The following is a 26,072-nucleotide window of genomic DNA, read 5'->3' as shown; positions in this document are numbered from 1 at the left end:
ATGATGTGAGCTGAAGTCAGATGCCTAACCAACTGAGCCATCCAAGGGCGCCAACTTTTTGTGGTTTTTCCAGGTTCTTTGAATTGAGGGTGTTGGGCTCTCGGGGACTTACCGTGAGGTGGTTGGCTATGGTAGTGGAAACCTGAATTTCAGCGAGATAACGCTGGTAAACTTTAATTTTAACCTACGTTAATTATATCCTTTCAATGTTTCTTACAAAAGTGGGGGGGGGGCGGGGAAGAAACGATTTTCTCTGTTTTCTCCAATTCTGTGAATGGGGCCTGATGAATGTAACTGACAAAATACAGATTAACAGGAGAAGAAAGCGTTATTACATTTGTGCCTGGAGCTTCATAGAAGAGGAAGGAAAGCTCTTGGACAGGGTAGACCGAGGGGTTAGGTAACATTTTAAAAGAGTGTGGTGAAAAGCTTTTGGGCTTTGGGGGAGGGAGAGGGGAAGGGAAGTTGAAATAGGAGATGTATGGTAAGTAGAGGCTGTTTAGTGAGGTTTGTTATGGAGATTCACATCCTAAGTCTTAATATCTTCTGAGAGGTAAGGAGAGGAGGCCAACTTTACAAATGGAAATTTCCTTTAGGAAAGGGGAAATTGAGGGGCACCTGGGTCTCTCAGTGGCTTGAGAGACTCTAGATTTAGGCTTCTCTCTCTCCCTTTCTCTCTGCCCCTCCCCTGCTCACTCACATGCTTGCTCTCTCTCTCTCTCTCTCTCTCTCTCTCTCTCTCTTTCAAATAAAAAAAAAAAGTGTATTTTTTAAAAAAGAGAAATCCATGCCCTGTTTTTAGAGCTTTTCTGGCATCTGATGTTTCTGGGTTTCCCTCAGCACAAAATAATCCTTATCCCAAAGTGGCATTTTAGGGTGGCATATTCTGGTTCCCTTCCATACAATTCAGCAACACTCTCCAGTTACACCTTTTAGTGTATTTTCGAAGTTGGTTGTAATTGGCATCGAGTGACAATTTCTGGATTTAAATTCTTCATCAATTTTCATTCCTGTGGAGGCCATACTAGTTCAGGATTAGCTCTTTATAAGGTGTAAAGAATTAGGAATTGTTTTCCAGAAATGTTTTCAAAGTCACGCCAGACTGATGTTTCTCGGTTTTGAGTCCAGTCTTCTCTCTTGGGACTTCAGTTTTGTTCATCTTACAACCTGGCTGATGTGTAGCTCCTTTATGAGTTTTTTTAAGGGGATAATTTCCAAAGTGTCTCTTTCATGTCTGTGGTTCTCATCTGTTCTATTCCTTTTCAAATAGATGTAAGGACTAGCTCTTTTGCTAAACATATGGTTCAGTGCCTGATATTTACTGGCTCGATCTTGGACCCAATTTATTAGTTTAATCCCCAATTCCCTGTTTTGCTTCTCAGCTTTTTTGTTTCCTTTTGTAAAGTGGAAACACCACTCTTGCTGAGACTCTTCTGATGTAGGCTAAAACCCATACCACAAACATTTGGAAACCTACTGCTGCTTGGGGGGCCATATGGCAACTTAAGAGAGTCCCAGTTACTGCTGCCAGCTCCCTGACTGCCAGGAAAACAGAACTCCATTGTTTCTAAAGCCCTGGGAGGGGGGAGAGCTAAGTTTTCCTCCTTCTTTTGCAAAACAGCAGGAACTGTAAATAATAATCCTCTAGGTAACACAAGTAGGTAAACATTGCCAAGGTTTGTTATCTGAAGTGCTAAAATTCCTACCTTCCTGTTGTGTTGTTGTTCCACCATGGGTTCAGGATTTCTGCTGCTCCTGGTGGTACCCAGCCAGAGAAGAAATAAGATGGGGCAGAAAAATATTATGTTTATACCTAGGGAATATGGAGTAAATCTGTTGGTTTTTTATCCTATTTCGAATCTGGAGAAACATTTCATTTCAGATAGTTATTTTATCCTGACAAAAGATTTGAAACGCGACTCTCTTTTATTAGCATTCACTAGAGGACCACCACTTTCCATTCTTACATTATTTGTTTATATGTAGTTTTTAAGTTTATTCATGTATTTTGGGAGAGAGAGTGTGCGCATGTGGGATTGTTTGGAAGGGGGCAGAGAGAGAGAGAGAAAGAGAGGTAGAGGTACCCAAACAGACTACCCAACAGTCTGTTTGCTACCCAAACAGACTCCGTGCTGTCAGCCCGACGTGGGGCTTGATCTTATGAACCACGAGATCGTGACCTGAGCTGAAATCAAGAGTCAGATACTTAACTGACTCAGCCACCCAGGTGTCCTGATTCTTACATTATTTAAAAGTTTTCTGGGGGGGGGGGCGCCTGGGTGGCGCAGTCGGTTGAGCATCCGACTTCAGCCAGGTCACGATCTCGCGGTCCGTGAGTTCGAGCCCCGCGTCAGGCTCTGGGCTGATGGCTCAGAGCCTGGAGCCTGTTTCCGATTCTGTGTCTCCCTCTCTCTCTGCCCCTCCCCCGTTCATGCTCTGTCTCTCTCTGTCCCCCAAAAAATAAATAAACGTTGAAAAAAGTTTTCTAGGGGGGCCTGGGTGGCTCAGTCAGCTAAGCGTCTGACTTTGGCTTAGGTCATGATCTCACAGTTCATGAGTTGGAGCCCCACATCAGGCTCTGTGCTGACAGCTCGGAGCCTAGAGCCTGCCCCTCTCCTCCTGCTTGCGCTCTGTCTGTCTGTCTCTCTCTCTCTCTCAAAAATAAATAAAAACATTTTAAAAAATTTTCTGGTGAGTTAACAGTTCTTGGATATATGAAACATGGCGGGCAAATCCTGAGTTTTCTTCTTCCTTTTCGGTATGAAGATTACTGTACGTATTTTTTTTAAGAAAATAATTTTCTGTTGTTTACCAGTGTGAAACAGGTATGATTTGTGTCGCTTGACTGATTATTGTGAATTCATTGCATATTTGCTTACTGTACGGGAGAAATATATAGAATATTTTTTTTCCAACAAATCACATGTGATTGGGTATTTATACCACTTTTCATTCTCTTCCTTGTAGGGAGCCTTGTTAATCAACAGACTCTCAGAATCGTCCTTTTTTATCCTCTGAGAACTCGCTATATTCCAAAGGTCCACTTGATGCTCAGTGCCATGTATAGGAATAAAATATGCTGTCCGGCTTTCCCAAATAAATGCTCCATTTACTGGAATCTGAATTATATTTAGTTGCATAAGTCCTAGGATGGATGTGTCAGTAAGTACTGACAAGCACTAATAATTGGTGTTGATTAGGAAAATCATAGAAAAGGTGACATGAAAAACATTTCAACAGAGAGAAAGAGCGTCCTTGACTTGGGAGTGGGGATGGGATTTCAAGTAGAGGAAAAAGCATGAAGAAAGGTCTGGAAGGTGTCTAAAGTGTCTAAATTGGTATCTGGTTATAACTTATATGGACATTTCAAGCTTTGCTACATCGAATTGGATGTTAATACAAGTACTTGTAGAACATCACAGCAATTTTATTTTCTACCCGCGTCTTTTGGCAGAAGAAAACATTACTTCAGATGTGAGTTCTCAGCCCAGTATCCCATAAGATAGGTTTCAACCGTTTCGCGTGGCAGTACTCACACACAAGGGTGCATGTAGAGACGGGTAGATACGAATACCAACCGTGCCCTTTCCTCTTTGCGTGTCCACCCATTTCTCTGAGAACGGAAGCCTACTTTTGTAACCAGAGAAACTAATGAAGCAATTTCCCATTCTATCTTGGCATATAGTACCATAGCTAGTCACTTAAACATTTCTCATGTTGGGCGTCACATGTACTGTCAGATCACAGAGAGGTTGACAAAGTTTTCAGCGATACAGAAGTTAGCTCTAGACTTTCCTGGATGCCAGAAGTTTCTCCTTAGCTGATTTCACTCTGGCTTCTCATCTCCACGATGTGAGTTCTGAGAAACAGACGTGCCATCTGCTCTAGATGAGCAGGGGCTTGTTGTAACCAGCCTCAACTGGCCACCAGTAATCTCAGCCTCCCAGTCAGTGTTCATTCACACCCCCTGTGTAGTCTCCTCCCAATACCAGAGGAAGTTTATCGGGCGTAACCAATAGAATACAGCAGAAATTATAGCACATCACTTCTGAGATTCGTTTATAAAGACTCTGGCTTCCATTTTGGGTTCTTGTTCTAACTCTCGGGTTGCTTACTCTCAAAAAAGCCAGTGGCCATGTTGTGAGGACAGGCATTAAGTCTACGAAGAGGCCCATGTGGCAGGGGACTGAGGTCTCTAGCAGATGGCCAGTGACGAACTGAGCTCTACCAAGAACCATGTAAGTGAGTTTGGAAGCAGATTCTCTAGCCTTGGTTGATGCAGCTATGGCTGACAGCAACCTCATGAGTGACTCTGAGCTACAATTACTAAGTTAACCCACTCTTGGATTTTGATCCACTGAAATTAGGAGACGATAAATCTTCATTGTTTTCAGCTGCTACATTTTGGGGGCAATTTCTTATGCAACAATAGGTAACTAATTCATGACACGTTTGAGTGAGAGTTTGCTCCAGAAACCACAGAGTTGACTCAAAGTGGGTCTTTGAAATTTCTGGGGATGATGACAGGTGATTTCATGTCACCTCAACAAGGCATAGCCTCTGAGCACCACTCAGGGCTCATGCCCCAGAGGATGTAACTACACAGTTAGAATTTAGAAGCTTCAGATGCATGATCCATCATGGCTGGGACCACACTTCTGCCTGAAACATGCAGCATCTCTGTTTTCATATTTGATCCTTTAATTTAAAACCAGTAAATGTCTTATGTATCCAGTATGTGGTTCAGATACTAAATTTTGATTTCAGCAAAACTAAAAAGCAAAAGGCAGTCCTCATGGTTGGAAGTGAGGAAACAACTCATATATTTGGACAAGATGGATCCCTCAGCAACTACATAGCGGTGAGAGGAGAGTTGGGCTTGTGAATGGAGACCCCTGTGTGGGAAGCAAATGGACCCGGAAAGAACCTTGGTATCTTCTTTTGTAAAATTAGGGAAACAACAACCAACAGAGATTTTGTGATGATTAACTGTGCTACTGGTTGTGAAAGTATTTGCCACTTTTAAATATCATTTAAAAATACGAGGCACCTGGGTGGCTCAGTCAGGTAAGCCTCTGACTTCGTCTCAGGTCATGATCTCGTGGTTCTTGAGTTCAAGCCCCGCATCGGGCTCTGTGCTGACAGCTCAGAGCCTGGAACCTGCTTCGGATTCTGTGTCTCCCTGTCTCTCTGGCCCTTCCCTTCTTGAGCTCTGTCTCTCTCTCTTTCTCTCTCTCTCTCTCTCTCTCCCTCTTTCAAAAACTCTTGATTTCGGCTCAGCTCATGATCTCAAGGTTCCTGGTTTTGAGCCCCACCTCGGGCTCTGCACTGACAGTGCGGTTCTTGCTTGGGATTCCCTCGCTGTCCCTCCACTGCTCATGCTCTCTTTCTCAAAATACATAAATACATAAATAAAGAAAGAAAGAAAGAAAGAAAGAAAGAAAGAAGGTTAAAAAAAAAAGGCATTCTCTAAGGTGCAGTGCATTGGCCTTAGGAAATGTGTCCATTCACAGAAGAGGAATCCCGGATCCATTGAGCAAATATTATCTGAGCGCCTACTTGGTGCTAGATACTGTGCTAGCACTGTTGGGATGACAATAATGAGCAAAAGAAACCTCGTCTTTGCTCTCAGAGAATTTACAGCCTAGTGGGGGACGTAGTAATGAATCAAATGCTCTCAAATCAAATGAAAACAAAACTCCCGCAGTGACTAGTGAGGTGGTCGAAGGACTTTTAGCAGACCTAGAAAGGGAGATTGGACCACTCGAGGAAAATCACAGAATGCTCTCCCAGGAAGTGACACTTGAGCTGAGATCTGAATGAGAAGTAAGGGTTAAATAAGGGTTGGAAGTGCCTCTCAGGATGAGGGACAAGCAGGTCCAAGTGACCCAGTGGCAGGACGGTGTACTCTGAGTGGTAGGAACCAAAAATCCAGTGAAGCTGGAAGGCAGAAAGTGCAAATCCTTTTCCGAGTTCGTGTGTCTGCCTTGGTCTGCAGTCGACCCATTGGCGTTTCTGCACGTCGAGCCCCTGATAGTGAGGGTAAAACTTGTTTTATTTGCTCCTCTCCCAAACATTTTTTTCTCTTAACTGTGTTTTTTCACTATGTAAGGTTTGGGGGAGGAATTCTTGAAAGATGCAAAAATAGTACACTCCCTTTGTGGTTTTTGCATCTCTTTTTTTATCGCGTTGGATGAGCAAGGTCTGAGAACTATACTGTTGGGAAGTAGGTCCTAAAAGAAGCATTTCTTCTCCTTTTAGCTTTGGTGTGGAGCCACTAGCCAGGATGGAAGATCATTTGCAAGATCTTTGTGCAAATGATTAATTGGGAAGAACACCCACACTTTTTATCAGAGGACTAATACCCTTAATTTGCAAAGAAAGCTGGCAAATCATTAACGTGTGTGTGTGTGTGTGTGTGTGTGTGTGTGTGTGTGTGTGTGTATCCTAAAGGAAAAACAGGTGAAGGACATGAATAGGTAATTTACAGAGTATCTGATACAAATGACCAATAGGCATGGGAACAAAAGTTCAGACTCAATAGTGGAAGAAAATGTAAGACGATATCATTAATTGCCTTTGAATTCATTAAGATTTCCAACACTGTTAATATCCATTGTTGATGACTGTATCGGAAAATGAATATTCTCATACAGTTTTCACAAGTTTATGAAGGCATCGTGTTGGGCCCACCAGACCACCAGGAGATTTCCTGATTTGCTAGGAGGACTCACGGGACTCAACATATAGTCCTACTGAAGGCTGAGTAATTTTATTTTTTAATTATAATATAATTAACAGAATGTGGTATATTCGTTTCAGGTGTACAACATAATGATTCAACAATTCTACACATTTTTCAGTGCTCACCACGAATGACTGATTTATTATACTGAAAGCATACAAAGTAAAATCGGCAAAGGGAAAACGGTACATGGAGTTTGAGCCCCATGTCGCCTGCTTCCAATTCTGTCTTCCTCTATCTCTGCCCCTCCTTCACTCATGCTCTGTCTCTTTCTCTCTCAAAAATAATAAATAAATATTTTTAAAAAATTTTAAAAAGCTTTGATGAAACAATCAACTGACTGTATATAAAAGGATTTATTTCTGGTTATCAGTTCTCTTCCATTGATCTCTGTGCCTATTCTTTTTTTTTTTTTAATTAAAAAAAATTTTTTTTAATTGCGGGGCTTGAACTCAGGAACTGTGAGCTCATGACCTGAGTCAAAGTCGGATGCTTGGGGCGCCTGGGTGGCGCAGTCGGTTAAGCGTCCGATTTCAGCCAGGTCACAATCTCGCGGTCCGTGAGTTCGAGCCCCGCGTCGGGCTCTGGGCTGATGGCTCAGAGCCTGGAGCCTGTTTCCGATTCTGTGTCTCCCTCTCTCTCTGCCCCTCCCCCGTTCATGCTCTGTCTCTCTCTGTCCCAAAAATAAATAAACGTTGGAAAAAAAAAAAAAAGTCGGATGCTTAATCAACTGAGCCACCCCGGCGCCCCTGTATGTGCCCGTTTTTATGCTAGTACCACACAGTCTTGACAAATAATAGCTTTGTAGCAAGTTTCGAAATTAGCAAGTAAAAGTACCTAACTTATTTCTTCTTTTTCAAAATTGTCTTGGGCATTATGGGTCTTTGCTTTTCCATATAAATTTTAAGTTCAATTTTTAAATTTCTGCAAAAAAAGAACCTGATGAACTTGTATAGAGATTGCATTGAATCCATAAATAAATAAAGATAAACTTGCCATCTTAACTATTGAGCCTTCCACCTTGTAAACATGGAATGACTCTCCATGCATTTAGATATTTTTAATTTCTCTCAGAAATATTTTGTAATTTTCATTGTATAATCTTACAGTTCTTTAGTTAAATTCACTCATAAAGATTTTATTTTTTGATGTGATTTTTAAAATAATTGCATTATGTTTTTAAAAATGTTTATTGTTGGGGGGGGGAGGGACAGAGAGAGAGGTAGACAGAGGTTCTGAAGAGGGCTCTGCGCTGACAGCAGACAGCCTGACGCGGGGCTCAAACTCATGAACCACAAGATCATTACCTGAGCTGAAGGCAGACACCCAACCCATTGAGCTGCCCAGGTGCCCCTGAAAATAATTGTATTGTTAATTTCAATTTTCAGGTTGTTTATCATTTGTATATAGAAATACAAGTGATTTTTTTGTATATCAATCTTATATTCTGTGATATCATATTAATTCTAATGGTTTCTTTTGTGTATTCCTTAGGATTTTGTATTTGTATTACTTTTTCTTTAAATGTTTGATACAATTTACAGGTAAAGTTATCTGGACCTGAGATTTGATTTGTAGGACGATATGTAATTATAAGTTCAGTTTCTTTACCTATTGTAAGTATTATAGGTATATTCAGTTTTTCTATTTGTTCTCAGCTCAGGTTGGTTAATGTTTTAAAAGTTTGTTCTTTTCTTTTTTTAAAAATTTTTAATGTTTTATTATTTATTTTTGAGAGAGAGAGGCAGAGCATGAGTGGGGGATGGACAGAGAGAGAGGGAGACACAGAATCTGATGCAGCTCCAGGCTCTGAGCTGTCAGCACAGAGCCCGACACAGGGCTCGAACTCACGAACCATGAGATCATGAACTGAGCCAAAGTCAGACACTTAACTGACTGAGCTACCCAAGCACCCTTAAAATTTGTTCTTTTCATCTAAGTTGTTGAGTTTGTTGACATAAACTTGTTCATACTATTTCTTAATCATTCTTTTGATTTTAGAGGTGTCAGTGGTGATGTCCCATATTTCATTGCTCATTTTGGCATTCTGTGTCTTATCTTTTATTTTCATGGTTAATAAATGGCTAATGGTTTGCCAATTTAGTTGATCTTTTGAAAAAACCAATCTTTGTTTTTGCTTGTATTTATCACTTTTTTTTCTGTTTCATTGATTTTTATTCTATTCTGTTTCATTTCTTCTCTTTGCCTTGTATTTAGTTTGCTCTTCTTTTTTGAAATTAAGATGTAAGCTTCGATGATTGGTTTAAGTTCACTCTTCTTTTCTAATATAGTCATTTAAAGCTGTAAATTACTGTCTAATCACTGCTTAACAAAAATTATGATGTGTCCTTTTCATTTTCTTTCAGTTCAAAAGAAATTCCAACACCTTTGTAGTTTCTTTTTTGACCCATGGATCATCTAGAAATGTATTATTTAATTGGCCCATATTTGTGGAGCTTCCAAATTCCCTTATTTTTGATTCCCAATTTAATTCTGTTGTGATTAAAGGATATAGTTGGTATTATTTCAGTCCTTCCAAATTTATTCATATTTGCTTTATGGCCTATTGTGTGGTCCTTGTGGAGACTTCCTCGGAAATAGTCTGCATTGCTGTTGTTCCATGGGTACTTGAAAATAATTGCTGTTGTTGAGTGCAGTGTCCTATAGACATTCGTTGGCTCAATTGACAGTATTGCTCAAATCTTCTATATTTTTTGCTGTTTTTCTTTCTAATCGTTACATCAATCAGATGTACTTATTGAGAGTGCAGTGTTGCGATCTCCAAGTATTACTGTTTAATTGTGTATTTCTTCAGTTCTGTAAGTTTTTGTTTCATGTGTTTTGGAGCAGTGTTAGGTGCATATATACTTGTGATTACTCTATCTTCCTGTTGAGTTGATCCTTTTTATTTTTTTAATTAAAAAAATGTTTATTTTTTGAGAGAGACAGAGTGTGAACAGGGGAGGGGAGAGAGAGAGGGAGACTCTGAAGAAGGCCACAGGCACAGAGCCCGACGCGGGGCTCAAACCCACAAACCGTGAGATCATGACCTGAGCCATAGTCGGACACTTAATTGACTGAGCCACCCAGGCACTCCGGTTTGTTTTAAATATTTAAAAAATGTTTATTTATTTTTTGAGAGACAGAGAGAGCACAAGCGGGAGCAGGACAGAAAGAGAGAGAGAGAGACTGAGGGAGAGTCCCAAGCAGGCTCCGTGTTCAGCATGTACTCCAATGCAGGGTGTGGGGGGGCTGGATTTCCCAACCCAGAGATCACAACCTGAGCCAAAATCAAGAGTCTGACGTTCAACTGACTGAGCCACCCAGGCATCTGGTGAATCAATCCTTTTTTTAAAATAAAAATAAAATATCTGTTTTTGTCTCTAGTAACATTTTGTCTTCTTGAGGTCTACCTTGTCTGATTTTAACATCCAACGCTCTTTTAACATCTGCATTCTCTGTCTTTCTCCATCTTCTTCTTTTCAACGTATTTGTGTCTGTAACTGTGTCTCTTATGGACAGTATATAGTTGGGTTCTCTTTCTTTTTATGTAGTCTGATAACCCCTTACTTTTGTATGGGACTTTTTTTAAAAAAATTTTTTTACATTTATTTATTTTTGAGAAACAGAGTAAGACAAAGCGTGAGGGGGGGAGGGGCAGAGAGAGAAGGAGACACAGAATCTGAAGCAGGCTCCAGGCTCTGAGCAAGCGGTCGGCACAGAGCCTGATGCGGGGCTCGAACCCACAAACTGTGAGATCATGACCTGAACTGAAGTCGGATGCTCAACCGACTGAGCCACCCAGGTGCCCTTGTATGGGACATTTAACCCATTTATATTTAGTGTAATTATTTATATGGTAGGATTTACATTTGCCATTTTGCTCTTTGTTTACTATGAGTCTCATCCTTTGGCTCCTTTCTATTCATTCATTATTTCTTTCTTTTATGTTAAATGGATATTTTCTAGCATATCATTTAAATTTTTTATTGGCTTTTCTTCTCTATATTTTGTTATTTTTATAGTTGTTCTGGATATTATAAATAACATCTGAACTTTGAAAGCAATCCGTTTGAATTAATACCAATGTAATTTCAGTTGGATGCAAAACTTTGCTCCTATCCATCTCCCTACTCTTTTCTTCCTTTCTGTTCTTTTTTTTTTATAGATTTTATTTTTAAGTAACCTCTACACCCAACATGGGGTTTGGACTCACCATCCTGAGATCAAGAGCTAAGTGCTCTACTGACTAAGTCAGCCAGGCACCTCTCTTCCTTTGTATTATTGACATACAAATTACATTTTTACATTTTGTATTGACTTTCATTATGATTGTTTTATGCGGTTGTCTTTCAAACTAATTAGGAGAAGAAAGGAGTTAACATATGTTTTTACAGTTTAAAAAAATTACTCTTTTAATTATCTTAACAGTCTTCTGTTTTCTTTGTGTGGATCCGAATTATTATCTGATGTCTGTGTTTTCTTTAGATGGAAGTGCTCTCTTTTATATTTCTTATAAGGCAGTTATCCTGGTGACAAATTCTTTGTCTTTGTTTCTCTGGCGATATTTTTATTTATCCTTCACTTTTGAGGGATAATTTTGCTGGATATCTGTCTTATTTGATAGTCCCTTTTATTTTAGCCCTTGGAATTTGTCATCCAACTATGCTCTGGCCTTCATGCTTTCTGACAGAAATCACCTGTTACTCTTAGTGAGGATTCCTTGTATGAAGAGTTTTTCTCTTGTTGTTTTTAAATTTTTTTAATGTTTATTTGTTTATTTATTTAGTGTTTATTTTTGAGAGAGAGAGAGAGAGAGAGAGAGAGAGATTGAGACACAGAATCTGAAGCAGGCTCCAAGCTCCCAGCTGTCAGCACCGAGCCCGACGTGGGGCTCGAACCCACAGGCACGAGATCATGACTTGAGCAGGTCGGACGCTTAAATGACTGAGCTACCCAGGCTCCCCTCTCTTGCTGTTTTTAATATTTCCTCATTATCTTTGACTTTTGACAATTTGACTGCAAGGTGTGTAATTGTAGATATTTGTTCACTTTTCCTACTTTGGAGTTGGATGGACTTGTGGTTATGTAGATTAATGTTCTTCATCAAAATTGGGAAGTCTTCGGTTTTTTTTTACTTTAACTTAATTTTTTCCAATGTTTTTTTCTGCCTTTTCTTCTTTCTTTTCTTACTCTGGGGCCACCATCATGCATATGTTGGTAAGTTTAGTAGTGTCGCATGGGTTTCTGAGATTCTGTTCATTTTTCCTCATTCTGTTTATCTTCTATTCCTCAGACTGAATAATCTTAATTAACCTCTTTTCAAGTTTGTTCTTTCTGTTGACTGCTCAAATCTGTTGGTGAGCCCCTGTAGGGAATTTTACATTTCAGTTATTATAATTTAAATCTGTAGCATTTTTTTGGTTTTTTTTTTTTTTTAATTTTGCTCTTTTGATATTCTCTATTTGGTAAGACCTGGTTGGCATACTTTTATTCTTTGATTCTAGTCCTTTATTTCTTTGAACATATTTATTGTGGCTTATTTAAAGTTTTTGTCTAACTTCGGGCACCTGGGTGGCTCAGTTGGTTGAGCACCTGACTCTTGATTTAGGCTTAGGTCATGATCCCCAGGTCGTGGGGATCTGTGCTGAGTGTGGAGCCTGCTTAAAATTCTCTCTCTCTCTTTCTCTCTCTCTCTCTCTCTCTCTCTTTCTCCCTCTGCCCCTGTCTGCTGCTTGCGTGAATTCTCTCTCTCTCAAATGAAAAATAATAATAAAGTCTTTGTCCAACTTAAAATCTTGGGCCCCAGTAGACATTTTCTATTGCTTGCTGGTTTCCTGTGTGGGGTCGATAATTTCCTGGTATGTTGCAAATTTCATAATTCTCTTTAAGCGGGACATTTTTGATAACATTCTCTGGCAGCTTTGGAATTAGAGCTCCCCATCACCCTGTGGATTAGTCATTGTCTCTATGGTTAGTTTTGTGCTTTCTGCTTGTTTGCTTAGTGCTTTTCCTGGACTATGTGTATAGATTTCATATTCCTTGCTATGTGTGGTGACTGAGCTTACTTAAAAGTAAAAAAAGAATTAAGCCTGGCTTCTTATGGGTCACCTCTGGATCAGTATAGTTTAGTGGTCAGCTGATGATCAGTCATAAGAGTTCCTTGAATACACTGAGAGAAATAGATCTTCTGCCCTTTGTCAGGTGGTTCTGTCTCTGGGTGTCGGCATTCCTTCAAATATCAGGCATTTTTAAAGTCAGCCTAAGCTTTCACTTTCTGATTGCCCAGGGCCTGGAGTTCAACCAAAAGTGAGTCACTTGGGCCCTCTCCTTCCTCATTTTTTCCCCAAGCATAAGCATACTCCTTCACGTGCACACAGACTACTAAGCCCCCAGAAATAGCTATTTTTTTTACATATTTATTTATTTATTTATTTTGAGGGAAAGAGAGAAGCGGGGGTGGGGGCGGTTTGCACACGTGCTTGCCTGTGATCGGGGGGAGGGGCAGAGAGAGAAGGAGCGAGAGAATCCCAAGCTGGCTCAGAGCTCTCAGCATGGCTCCTGCTGTGCTCATTCTCAGGAACCATGAGATCATGACCTTATCAGAGATCAAGGGTCAGAGGCTTACCTAACTGAGCCACCCAGGCACCCGGCCCCCAGAAATATCTTCAAGCTTTCTAAAGTCTCTTAAGGTTGCCTACATCCCCAGGTATACCTCTGATATTTTTGGCCAGGCTCTTGTTTTCCCCAAATGAAATCACAGTCTTGGGCAGCTGTGTTGCCATTGTTTTCAGTCACACCCTGGGGACAGGGTCTGTCTCACATAGCTGAGCTCTGAGACCGAGTAGTAACAATTCTTTGGAAGTGGAGCTTTTACAGAGAGCTGTGGGTCTGGACAACATACTGACCGTGCCCCGGGTAGGGGGGAAGCTTTTAACACAGCTCCAGAGAAGGTCACTTCTCTGTGTTGGCTATAAGACCCCCAGCTTTTCATGGCTACCTTGCCCGTGACTCGGGGAGGGGAGGGGACATGGGAGAAGACTTAAATGAATGTGTGATAGACCGGACCCCTCGGTTCTTACCAGGAAAGAGTCCTTTTTCTTGAGTAAACTCTTTTCAGTTTGTCCTGAGCCTTTGGTTAATTTTCAGACGTAATAAATGGTGGCTTTAGATTGCTGTGGCAGTCTTTTATGGGGGTGCACTTTCACCAAGGTCCTCACTCTGACACTTTGGCAGTCAACTCAATTGCTCATACATTCTTAAATAAGTGGAAATTGATCTTACTTTCCCAGAGGGCAGATTATGAATTTTAATATAAATTATTTTAAGAAGTTGATGCCTTTTTACCTGCCTGGTTCTTGAGCAGCTGATCAGAAAGAAATAATCAGAATTCCACAAAATGGTTACGTACAGTATTATTCATAGCAGAGAAAATAATATACATATATATCCAGCCATATATGTTTGGTTAAACAGTTTCTTATGTGACTTTCAATGACTGCGTAAAATTTTAAATGTAATTGTACTATAAATAAATATACAACATGAGGAATTCTTTAAAGCATACTCATGAATGACCAATGTATGAACCCAGTTTTCTTTATCATACATTGCAATTCATATTATAAATTATATGTGTATATTATACACATGTTATATATGTATATTTTGTAATGCACAAACATATAAATGTGTATGTATATATATATGCACACACAAACATATATGAGGATATAATATATACTGTGGTATTAAAAGGAATATTTGTTCACATTGGATAATGCTTATTTTCTTTCTTCAACTTTTATGTATTTCAAACATTTTTAGTGTCAACACATTTCTTTTGCCATTTGAGAAAAAAATAATGCACGTGTTAAAACTAATTTGATAGGGGCACTTGGGTGGCTCAGTTGGTTAAGCATCTGGCTTCGGCTTAGGTCATGATGGCATAGTTCTTGAGTTCGAGCCCTGCGTCAGGTTCTATGCTGACTGCTCAGAGCCTTGAGCCGTCTTCAGATTCTGTGTCCCTCTCTCTCTCTGCTCCTTCCCTGCTCATACTCCCTCTCTCAAGAATAAATAAACATTAAACAAAAAATTAAAAAAAGACTACTTTAATAGACTGTAAGTTGTCATTACATCTATTGGGATGTTGCAGATTATTACATGAGGGTTCCTTGACACAGAAGCAAAAAAGCTTAGGGCGCCTGGGCGGCTCAGTTGATTAAGTGTCTGACTTTGACTCAGGTCATGATCTCTCAGTTCATGAGTTCGAGTCCCACATGGGGCTGTGTGCTCACAGCATGGAGTCTGCTTCAGATCCTCTGTCTCTCTCTCTCTCTCTCTGCCCCACCCCATTTCGCTCTCGCGTGCGTGCATGTATGCGCTCTCTCTGTCTCTCTCTCTCTGTCTCTCTCTCAAATCAATCAAAAAGACAACAATGACAAAAAACTAGTATCCTAGGGAAGGTTTTGCTCTCATTTTGTGCCTCCTTTGCCACTCTGTCTAACACATTCTGTGAGATCAGCATGGAGAGTCTGTACTTCAACATGTGAGGGTCAACTTATTATTAGCCTGGTGTTGTGGATGCTGAGATGTGCTGTCCAAATTTCCTCTTCAGGTCGGAAGCACTTATTTCCCTGGAGTGTTGGTTGCTGGCAGTTCAAAGCTGATTCTGTTCCCAGGAATTGCCCTTGGCCGAAATGGCTTCGTCTTCCAAGGTTATACCTCTTTCCAAGGGGCAGCCAGCATTCACTAACCAAGTGATGCAGGCTACAAGGCTGATCCCCTTGCTTCAGTTTGGGACATATCTGGGGCCACCCCAGCTTCAGAGCTTTCCATGAGGCCGACTGGTCTCTGTTGCAGTTATATTACAGTTCAGTTTCTCCCATTCTCCTTTACATGTGCTGTTCCCATAGAGCACTCCCCTGGAATGCTGTTGCACAAATCTTCATCTTTGGGTCACTGTCCCAGGGAACCCAACCTTACTACCTACAAAACCTTTAGAAATCCTTGAGATGACTCTTCAGGTATGGAACCTAGCTGTCTGGTCAATAGCCATTCTCTCCTTCTTTCTTAGAAAGTGAACTTCAATTTAGGCTGTCAGTGGGCACAGCTGACGTTACAAAATATATTTCCCAGACTTCATTGCAGTCAGGGATGTCCCATGATACAGTTTTGGCCAATGAGATGTGAGCAAAAGTCACTGCTTTGTAAAGAAGCTAAGTAGCTGATAGCCATCCTTCTGCCCTTCACCCTCTCTCTTCTTTCTTTTTATTTGATTATTTATTTATTTATTTCTTTGAGTGAGAGAGTACATACAAGTGGGGAAGGAGGCAGAGGGAGATAGAGAATCTTAAGCAAGTTCCATGTTCAGCACAGAGCCAGACGCAGGGGCTCAATCCCACAGTCCTGGGATCATGACCTGAGCTGAAATCAAGAGTCGGATGCCCAACAGAATGAGCCACCCAGGTGCTCCTCTTCTTTCTTTCTGAAAAGTAGTTTTAATGCTGGCAGGGGACCTGAGATTTGGGAACCTGAGCTCCAACATCCGTCAGTTCCTGAACCAATGTCAGCAACCACTTCGCTTACGACTTTCATAAACTGAGAAAAAGAAACCACATCTTGTTTAAGTGCTTGTTGTTCAGGGCCGCCTGGGTGGCTCAGTCGGTTAAGCGTCCGACTTCAGCTCAGGTCATGATCTTAAGGTGCATGAGTTCGAGCCCCGCGTCGGGCTCTGTGCTGACAGCTCACAGCCTGGAACCTGCTTCCGATTCTGTGTCTCCCTCTTTTTCTCTTCCTTTCCCACTCATGCTCTCTCAAAAATAAATAAACATTAAAAAAAAAGTTGTTGTTGTTGGATTTTGTTATATTCAGTCAAACTCTATCCCTGTCTAATAAAGGTGTGGGAAAATACTTTTAGGCTCTGGATTCAGATGAGAGGTGAGTTAGAGTTTAGACTCTAAGCTGGAGTTAGAGGATCTTGACCTTGAGTCTCAGTTCACTTACACATTCAGCCTCAACTCGTATTCATAAGCTAGGAGACCATTACCTAAGACACCAGCTTCTTAATGAGGAGTAAATGAATGAGAAGGTGTAAGAGTATCTAGCACAACGCCTGGCATAACATGAGGTCTCTGCTGATATGAGTTCACTTCTTACTACACCAATGCCAGCCCCTTGCAGTTGCCAATTTTGTTCTTGTAGGTTACAGCATATCAGATGGGTACGCTGGGTCCAAGGAGTCCTGACAGGGACCTCTCGCACCTTGTCACCAACCACCCGAGATAGGGATCCATTCTTTCCTGGCCTGCCGTTTCCTGCAGAGGAGAGTGAGAAAGTGTTGCATTGTGATTCCCTGGGAGGGAGATCATGACATAGAACTGAAGGATGCAGGATGTTTATTGAGGAGTGGCCTTAGCTTCAATCCCTGTGAAAGGGAAGGGAAGGGAGCAAGATTAGGCAGAAGGAGACATCCAGCTGTGATGTAGGCCCTGTGACAGCCTCTGGTGACCCCACAGAGTTTTTCCCGGGTCGGGCCAACATGGCCCGGCCCGTTATGCTCTGACATGGTTAAAACACTGGGTGTAGAGAAGGGGCGAGACCTTGGCCAGCCTGCTCCCTGCAGCTGAGGCAGACCCTGAAGAGGCTGACAGCTGGAGGCTGTCTCTCTACAGCAGTCCCAGCAGCTCGAGCGACACATCCTTCATCGAGGAGGGATCTGGTTAGAGGATCATCTCAATGTTCACTACAGATGGGTGGGAGAAACACAGAAACAGGAAATGACAGTTTGGGAACTTCGTTATAAACTAACAAAATACTTTCTGTTGCTTCAAATGCTATTGCAGCTCTAGTTCCTGGCTGGGGGAAGTTTTGAAAGGAAATGACTAGAAATTAAGATTCCTTTACACTCGTCCTTTTCTCATCTTGACAAACTCAGTCTTGGCCTTGTTTCCTTTGAAGCACGAGAACCGGATTGTGTCTCTGGCGTTGGAGATAAAAGATCTGAGCTACCGGTTTGTGAGTTCGAGCCCCACATCGGGTTCTGTGTTGACAGCTCAGAGCCTGCTTGGGATTCTGTCTCCCTCTCTCTCTTCCCCTCCCCTGCTTGCTTTCTGTCTCTCTCTCTCTTTCTCTCTCTTCCTTCAGGTAAATAAAAAACATTAAAAAAAAAAAAAAGACTTGCTCATAATAACCAAACCAGAAGACAAACGATTAAACAGGAGATGGTTAGTTAATGGTAAGTCCCTGAATTCTTTGTTCCGTAGAGTATCCATTATGTTTGGGGAGCGTCTAAAGCTTATTAGTTAATTTCTGCTGCATCTCTGTCAGATGGATTTCTGCTTTAATTCTCCCCAGAAAAGCCAGAAGTATAGCTGAGGCCCTTGAAACCTCCACTCTGCAGTGGGGCGACCTTGCCAACATAGAGCAGAGGTTGGCAAACTACAGCCCTTGGGCCAAATCGTGCCTATTGCTTGTTGTTATATGAGTTAAGAGCTAAGAATGCTGTTTACCTTTTTATTTTATGTTTTATTTTGGGGGGTTTTTTTGGTTTGTTTTTGCTGTTTACATTTTTTCATAAATTTTTTGTAAAGTTTATTCATATTTTGAGAGAGAGAGAGAGAGAGAGAGAGAGAGCTTGAGTGGGGGAGGGGCAGAGAGAGAGGGAGACACAGAATCCGAAGCAGGCTCCAGGCTCTGAGCTGGCAGCACAGAGCCTGACGCGGGGCTCGAACTCAACGTGCAGTGAGATCATCACCTGAGCTGAAGTCGGACGCTCAAGTGACTGAGCCACCCAGATGCCCCTGCCGTTTACATTTTTAAAGGGTTTTAAGAAAAGGAGAAATATAATGTATTACATTATACACAGACCGTATGTATCACAGACCGTATGTGCCCTGCAAGAGCTAGAATTCCTACTCTCTAGTGCTTTGCGGGAGAAGCTTGCTGAGTCCTGCTTTAGAGAATTTTGCACGGGAGTAGCCACACCCATGGTTTCCTCAGGACATTAGAAGCTCACTACACCTTTCCCTTACGCTCTCTGTGGCAGGTTCCCAAAAGCAGAGCCTGAAGCTGGGATGCTTGTGCAAGTAGTTTAGCCAGGGAGAGCACCGCAGTGAAACCTCTAAGGCGTCAGGAAAGGGCCGAAACAGCCAGGCCAAGAGGGGGTTCGGTGCAACTGTAGGCTCAGCCTTGATCTCACACGGAGCTCTGTAATGTGAAGAATGCCATGGGATTGTCCCACCTCGGGGCCAGAGGGTTGGGCTTGAATACCCCAATATTAGTGCGTTGTAATGTGCCAATGCCCAGCAAAGGGGTGTGTGTAACCTCCTAGGCCTCTTTTGCATAAAGAAGTCCCTGGTTACCTGGCCCAGTTCTGGAGAGACAGGTGAGCTGGGAGCTATTAGCTAATCGTCTTAGCAGCTGGAGAATGGACACAATAGCCCCCCGAAGGGTGTCTGGGCAGGGACCCAGCAGTAACCACCACAGAAGTGAGAGTGGACTGCGGAGGCTACTGGAACATTCTACCCGCCATGGGCAGGTTGAAGCCTCCCTTGTACCCTGTAGAGGCTTTGACTTAAGTGGCTGCTGGGATGGGCTCCAACCTCCTATTCGCTGATACACAGCCATCCCCAAGAGAGGGGTAGCGGCCTTATGAACGTGTGAGAAGCCAGATCTGCCTTCTAGATTCGAGGAGGCAGAGTGATGCAATGTCTGAGCTGGACAGGGTTTAAGAGTCATCAGATCCAGTGCCCTCATTTTAAAGGGAAGGACGGATTCTATATGGTTCCACAGCTGGCAAGCAACGCAGTTAGCATTCCATCCGTGTTTTCAAATACAGCACAGGGTGGTTCTCACCTGTAGGATGAACAGGTTGAAAGGTTAATTTTCTCTGCCATCTAATTCATTAACCACTATCCCTATAACATGTGGAGTGATCCACCATGTGGCTAACTAATGTTGGCTTTTTGTTTCTTCAAGTTTATTTATTTTGAGCGAGTGTGCAAGCTCGCACATGAGCAGAGGAGAAGCAGAAAGAGAAGGAGAGAGGATTCCCAAGCAGGCTCCCCACTGTCCGCGCAGAGCCTGACACATGGGGCATGACCTGACCCGAAATCAAGAGTCAGACACTTAACTGATTGAGCCACTCAGGGGCCCCAAACTAACACGTTTTTAATAAACTTTGTATTTTATTGTAGACAAGTTTTAGATTTGCAGAATTTTCACGTAGATAGTGTAGAGAATTCCTGTATACACATCATTACCCCTGTTATTAACATCTGGCATTAGTACAATATTAATATATATACTTTTATGTGTAAAGAACTGTGTCTTTATTGTGCTAAAATTGGTTCACACTGATGTCTCCAATTCTAGTCCATTACGACATGAATCATTCTGGCTTCCTTCCCTGTAATCTTCCACTCCAGCAGTGAGATCTGGCTTCCATTGTCTGCCATCCACTTAATTAACTGTTCGATTCTAGTATAAATGTATGGTGTTTTCTGAATTGTTAACCCATACCCCCATGGGAAGCAATTTTATCAACTAGAGCACAGTGGTGAAATATAGAACCTTTTACTTTTAGTCTTATGAACTCCACTCATTTTCAAGTTGACTTACATCAGCACCTTTTCATCCATTACTTTCCTTGAGGCTGTTCCAATCCTTTGTAATACATTTAGATTTGTTGGTCACATTCTGCATTCCGTCCTAGGATCTCGTGGCTTCCCAAATTTTATTTTTTTAATTTGCACACATGAGGATTAGTTTGTGCTGGTTAGCCCTATGGGTTTTGAACAATTTTTTTAAATGTTTATTTATTTTTGAGACAGAGAGAGACAGAGCATGAGCAGGGGAGGGGTAGAGAGAGAGGGAGACATAGAATCTGAAGCAGGTTCCTGGCTCTGAGCTGTCAGCACAGAGCCCAACGCGGGGCTCGAACTCACGAGCCGTGAGATAATGACCTCAGCCGAAGTCAGACGCTCAACTGACTGAGCCACCCAGGCGCCCCTTGACAAATGTTAAACGCATTTTTTTCACCATTATGGTGTCATAAATTCTGGAAAAGGCAAAAGTGTACAGACAGTAAACACGTTAATGCTATCTGTGGACTTGGGCGAATGGATATGAGGGTCAAATAGGTGAAGCACGATGTTTTTTTAGAATGAGCAAGGAAGTGTTCTTCCTGTTTCTATTTTCTGGAAGAAATTGTAAAAACTTGCTATCATTTTGTCTGTAAGTATTTGGTGAATTTGCCCAATTGAAATCATCTGGGTCTCTGGTGCTTTCTTCCTTGGAAATTAATTATTATTTCAATTTCATTAGTAGATATAAGGCTGTTCAAGTTAACTGTTCCTCCTCTGTGAGTTTTGGCAGTTTGTGTCTTTCAAGGAATTAGTCTGTTTCATCTAATTATCAAAGTTGTGGGCATAGATGTTTTCAGTTTTCTTTTATTATCATTTTAATGTTCATGTGATTAGTAGTGAGGAACCATTTTTCATTTTTGATATTGGTAATTTGGGTCTTCAGTCTTTTTGCATTGGTTAACCTCTCTATGGGTTTATTAATTTTATTGATCTTTTGGTTTTGCAGATTTTGTCTCTTGGTTTCCTATTTTCATTTTCACAGTTTCCTACTCTTGATTTTATTTTTTCCCTACCACCTGCTTTAGGCTGAAATTGTTCTTGTTTCTCTCATTTCCTAAGATTTAAGCTAAATTTACTGCTTTTAGATCTTTCTTCTTTTCTAATGTGTGTTTAATGTTCTAAATTTCTCTCTAAACTCTGATTTCACTGCATCTCACAAATTTTGAGAAGTTATCTTTTCTTTAAGAAAAAAAAATTTTAATGTTGATTTATTTTTGAGAGAGGGAGAGACAGAATCTGAAGCAGGCTTCAGGCTCTGAGCTGTCAGCACAGAGCCCAACGTAGGACTCGAACCCAGGAACCGTGAGATCATGACCTCAGCCAAAGTCTGACGCTCAGCAGACTGACCCACCCAAGTACCAGTCTTTTTTTCTTTCTTTCAGAGAGTGAGAGATTGCAACTAGGGGAGAGGGACAGAGGAAGAGAGAGTCAACCTTAAGCAGGCTCCCCGCTCACTGTGGAGCCCGAGGTGGGGCTCAATCCGATGACCGTAGTATCATGACCTAAGCCAAAATCAAGAGTCAGATGCTCTACTGACTGAGCCACCCAAGCAACCCAAGAAATTGCCCTTTTATTTTCGCTTAATTCAACATATTTTTATATTACGTTCTTGAGCTTTTTCCATTACCCATCCATTATTACAAAAGTGTTGCATAATATCCAAATATTTGGGAGTTTTCCAGGTATCATTTGTTGATTTCTCTTTTAAATTCCATTGTGGTCTGTGAACATATTTTGTATGATTTCTATTTTTTAAAAGTTTGTTATGGTATAGCTTATGGCCCAGAATGTGATTTATCTTGGGGAATGTTCCTTGCAAGCTTAATAAGAACGTATATTCCACTGATGTTGAAAAGAATATTCTTTTTTTTTTTTTTTTTTTTAAATTTTTTTTTTCAACATTTATTTATTTTTGGGACAGAGAGAGACAGAGTATGAACGGGGGAGGGGCAGAGAGAGAGGGAGACACAGAATCGGAAACAGGCTCCAGGCTCTGAGCCATCAGCCCAGAGCCCGACGAGGGGCTCGAACTCACGGACCGCGAGATCGTGACCTGGCTGAAGTCGGACGCTTAACCGACTGCGCCACCCAGGCGCCCCGAAAAGAATATTCTATTAACGTCAATTAGATCAAGTTGATAGCTATTGCTGTTCAAGTCAACTGTATCATGTTGATTTCTTACCTCCTTGACCTATCAAGTAGTGACAGAGGTGTTGAAGTCTCCAACTGTAATACTGGATTTGTCTGTTTCTCCTGTTACTTTAATCAGTGTTGGTCTCCTACAGTTTGGTGCTCTGTTGTTCAATCATATTTAGGATTTTATGCGTTTTTAGAAAATTGTTATTATTTATTCATGTTGATTCATTTTTGAGAGAGTGAGAGAGAGAGAGAGAGCACGAGCTGGGGAGGGACAGAATGAGGGGAGGGCAGAAGATCCTATGTGGGCTCTGTGCTGATAATAGCGAGCCCGATGTGGGGTTTGAACCCATGAACTGTGAGATTGTGACCTGAGCTGAAATCAGACGCCTAACTGACTGAGCCACCCAGGTGCCTCATTGACTCCTTTGGTATTATGTCTTCCTCTTTTTATGCCTGACAAATTTCCTCTCTCTGAAGTCTACTTTGTCTTGGATGAACAACATAGATATTCTGGCTTTCTTTGATTAGTGTTAGTATGGTGCATTTTTCTTTCATTATCATCAAAGTATCACAGTCTGAATGTTTCAAGTAGATTTCTTGTGCGGTTTTGCCCTTCCAGGAAAAGTCATTGCTTTTCAGCGTGCTCAGTTTGTTTCTTGTTGTAAGGACTGAAGTGATGACTTCCGAGCTTTTTATGTCAGAGCTGAAACTAGAAGTTTTACTGAAAAATCAACATCTTCGGGGCGCCTGGGTGGCTTAGTCGGTTAAGGGTCTGACTTCGGCTCAGGTCATGAGGTCACTGCTTGTGAGTTCGAGCCCCGCACTGGGCTCAGACAGCTCAGAGCCGACAGCTCAGAGCCTGGATGATTCTGTGCCTCTCTCTCTCTGCCCCTCTCTCTCCGCCCCTCTCCAGCTGACACTCCGTCTCTGTCTCTCTCTCTCTCAAAAATAAGTAAACATTAAAAACATTTTAAAATCAACATCTTGAATCACTAAATTCTATTCCCGAAACCAATATTGCTATATATGTTAACTAAAATTTAAATAAAAATTTGAAACAACAAAAAAATAAATCTTACTTTTAGATGTTTCATGGTTTAATTAAATAAATGGTGACTGAGCTTGTATTTTGTAAAAATCAACATGTTCTTTCTCTCCAACATGTATAAAGATCCTTCCCTTTTTTTCTCGCATCCTCTTTCAGAGGGTTGCCTCAGCAGAGCTGTTTGATCTCTGAGAATACCGTTTTCTTCTTTATATCACAGCTGTCTGACTTTTAAAATTCTCATAGGGTTGTACAACCTCACTTTCTATCCAGAAATTCTACTAATTCTCACATCTGGTTCCCAACAATGATGTCAGCTTCACTCATGCCTTTGTGGAACATTCTTACATACTTTCTTTTTTTTAAAATTTTTTTGAACGTTTATTTATTTTTGAGAGAGAGACACACACAGTGCGAGTGGGGGAGGGGCAGAGAGAGAGGGAGACACAGAATTTGAAGCAGGGTCCAGGCTCCGAGCTGCCCACACAGAGCTCAGCGTGGGGCTCGAACTGACAAACCGTGAGTTCATCACCCAGGCTGGAGTCGGAGGGACGATTAACGGAGTGAGCCACCCAGGCACCCCTTACATTCTTATATACTTTCTTGTAGAGATTCCACTGTGGTTTTTTTTTTTCCTTCTGCTTTCCTTTGGAGGTGCTCCAGAGTGTCTATCAAGTTATATGAATCCCAATTGAGAACCTAATTTAAATTCCTTCTCCTGGGGTCCTGAAGTGCATAAAAAGTAAAGGTTTAGAATTTGGGGTAGGTGAGCATCCCGTTTCAATGTTTCTCAACAGTCAGGGTATGATGGCCTGTGCAGATCACGACAGATGACAGAGAACTGTATAGATTTTCATGTAACCAAAGGGATAGTGGGAGACATTCCAGAGTTGGGCAGGTTAGGGTTGGACGATATCTCAGGAATGCAGCTTAAAAAAAAATAAAAAAGGCCTTTCTACTCTGTCAAACCTAGCGTTTTGGGGTTTTGCCTCTTGGTTGCAAGATGGATACCCCATTTGTCTCCCTCTCTCTCTGGGGTGGTTGACATCTCTATTGCTTTGGAGGTGGGGGGGCAGGTGCTCAGGAGCTCTTGGTGGGGCGGGCCTCTTCCTCTTCACCGTCACAGGCTTCTGGCTGCGAGGGATGGAGCTGACTGTGCGAATGGCAACCACGTACGGATCTGGGTGGTCCTTGTTCTTGTGGATCCTGTGCCTGATGCTTCCGAGGGTGGCCGAGGCGTTCTTGTTCGTGGTGGTCCACGGGGCTAGTGGGTTTTCCCTGGAGGGATCTCCGCTTCGTGGCCACCACTGTGCGTCTGCCATCAGCCCCAGGCTTCTCGCCCACAGTGTAGAGGTGAATCAGCCTGTTGTCGTTAAAGGAGTTGGGAGCCTTCAGGTTATTGGGGTCGGTGCTGAACGTCTGCTTGTTCGTCTCGATCAGGAAGCTGGAACTGTTCCTCGGGACCGTCCATTGCAGGTGGGTGGATGTGGTGACAGCTCCCTTCCCTATGGCAGCCTGAGTCGGAAAGTGCATCTATCTCTTAACAGGAAGGAGAGGGGCGCCTGGGTGGCGCAGTCGGTTAAGCGTCCGACTTCAGCCAGGTCACGATCTCGCGGTCCGTGATTTCGAGCCCCGCGTCAGGCTCTGGGCTGATGGCTCAGAGCCTGGAGCCTGTTTCCGATTCTGTGTCTCCCTCTCTCTCTGCCCCTCCCCCGTTCATGCTCTGTCTCTCTCTGTCCCAAAAATAAATAAACATTGAAAAAAAAATTTTTAAAAAAAAACAGGAAGGAGAAAGGAGGGCCCCTGTTAAGCTCTTTGTTTATAACCAGTTATATCATACGGGCACCCCTAGTGGAAGAGAGACCGGGGAAGTGAGGGGAGCCTCCCTAGGAGGTGTGCTCGGAAGGGGGAGTTGAGGATGAGTGTGAAGTAATGCGTGGCTCACCCAAGTTTCTGCAACAGTACACTGTGTCATTTGTCCCTTACCACAACTGTCTGTCATAGAAACTGGGTGGTGGAAAGTCTGATGTGGATTGAGGGGTAAGTGTTCTGACTTTGATATCAGTGTTTTTCTTCCTTCTTGTCTTTCAAGACGTATTGCATGATTCTGTTCCTCCATGAAACTGGGCCACGCCAGTCTCATTTCATGCGGAAACTCTTTATTTTCTAGGCAAGCATTTTAAATAATAAAGTTTTGATATCTACTCGAAGGCATTCTTTTTTCTGTTGATAACTTATTCATGCAGTTCTTGGTGATGTTAATGATAATCATTGTGTATTTTCAAGAAGAGAATACAGTTTACCCTAAAAATAACTCTGAAGAATATCTCTGATCCAGTCCTTCAGAAATCCCACACTGAAAAAATTCAATTGTGCCCCTTATTTCTTGTTTTTGCTCTTTTTGTCGTCAAAGATAAATATTGACAAGGGGTAAACATTTTGACATGAGAAAAAAAGAGTTGAAATCTCAAATAGACTAAAAGGTAAAGGATGGAAT

At 41.9% G+C, this 26,072-nt stretch overlaps 1 pseudogene; it reads right to left on the bottom strand.

Moving 5' to 3' along the window:
* LOC123594347 overlaps positions 1-25,108 on the bottom strand; it is a 57,383-nt pseudogene extending 32,275 nt beyond the window's left edge.
* Positions 25,109-26,072: the final 964 nt, after the last annotated feature.

The sequence above is a fragment of the Leopardus geoffroyi genome, chromosome X, assembly GCF_018350155.1.
Source record: "Leopardus geoffroyi isolate Oge1 chromosome X, O.geoffroyi_Oge1_pat1.0, whole genome shotgun sequence".
NCBI lineage: Eukaryota > Metazoa > Chordata > Mammalia > Carnivora > Felidae > Leopardus > Leopardus geoffroyi.
The sequence above is the reverse complement of the archived record's forward strand: the minus strand, read 5'-3'. Positions and strand labels throughout refer to the sequence as shown.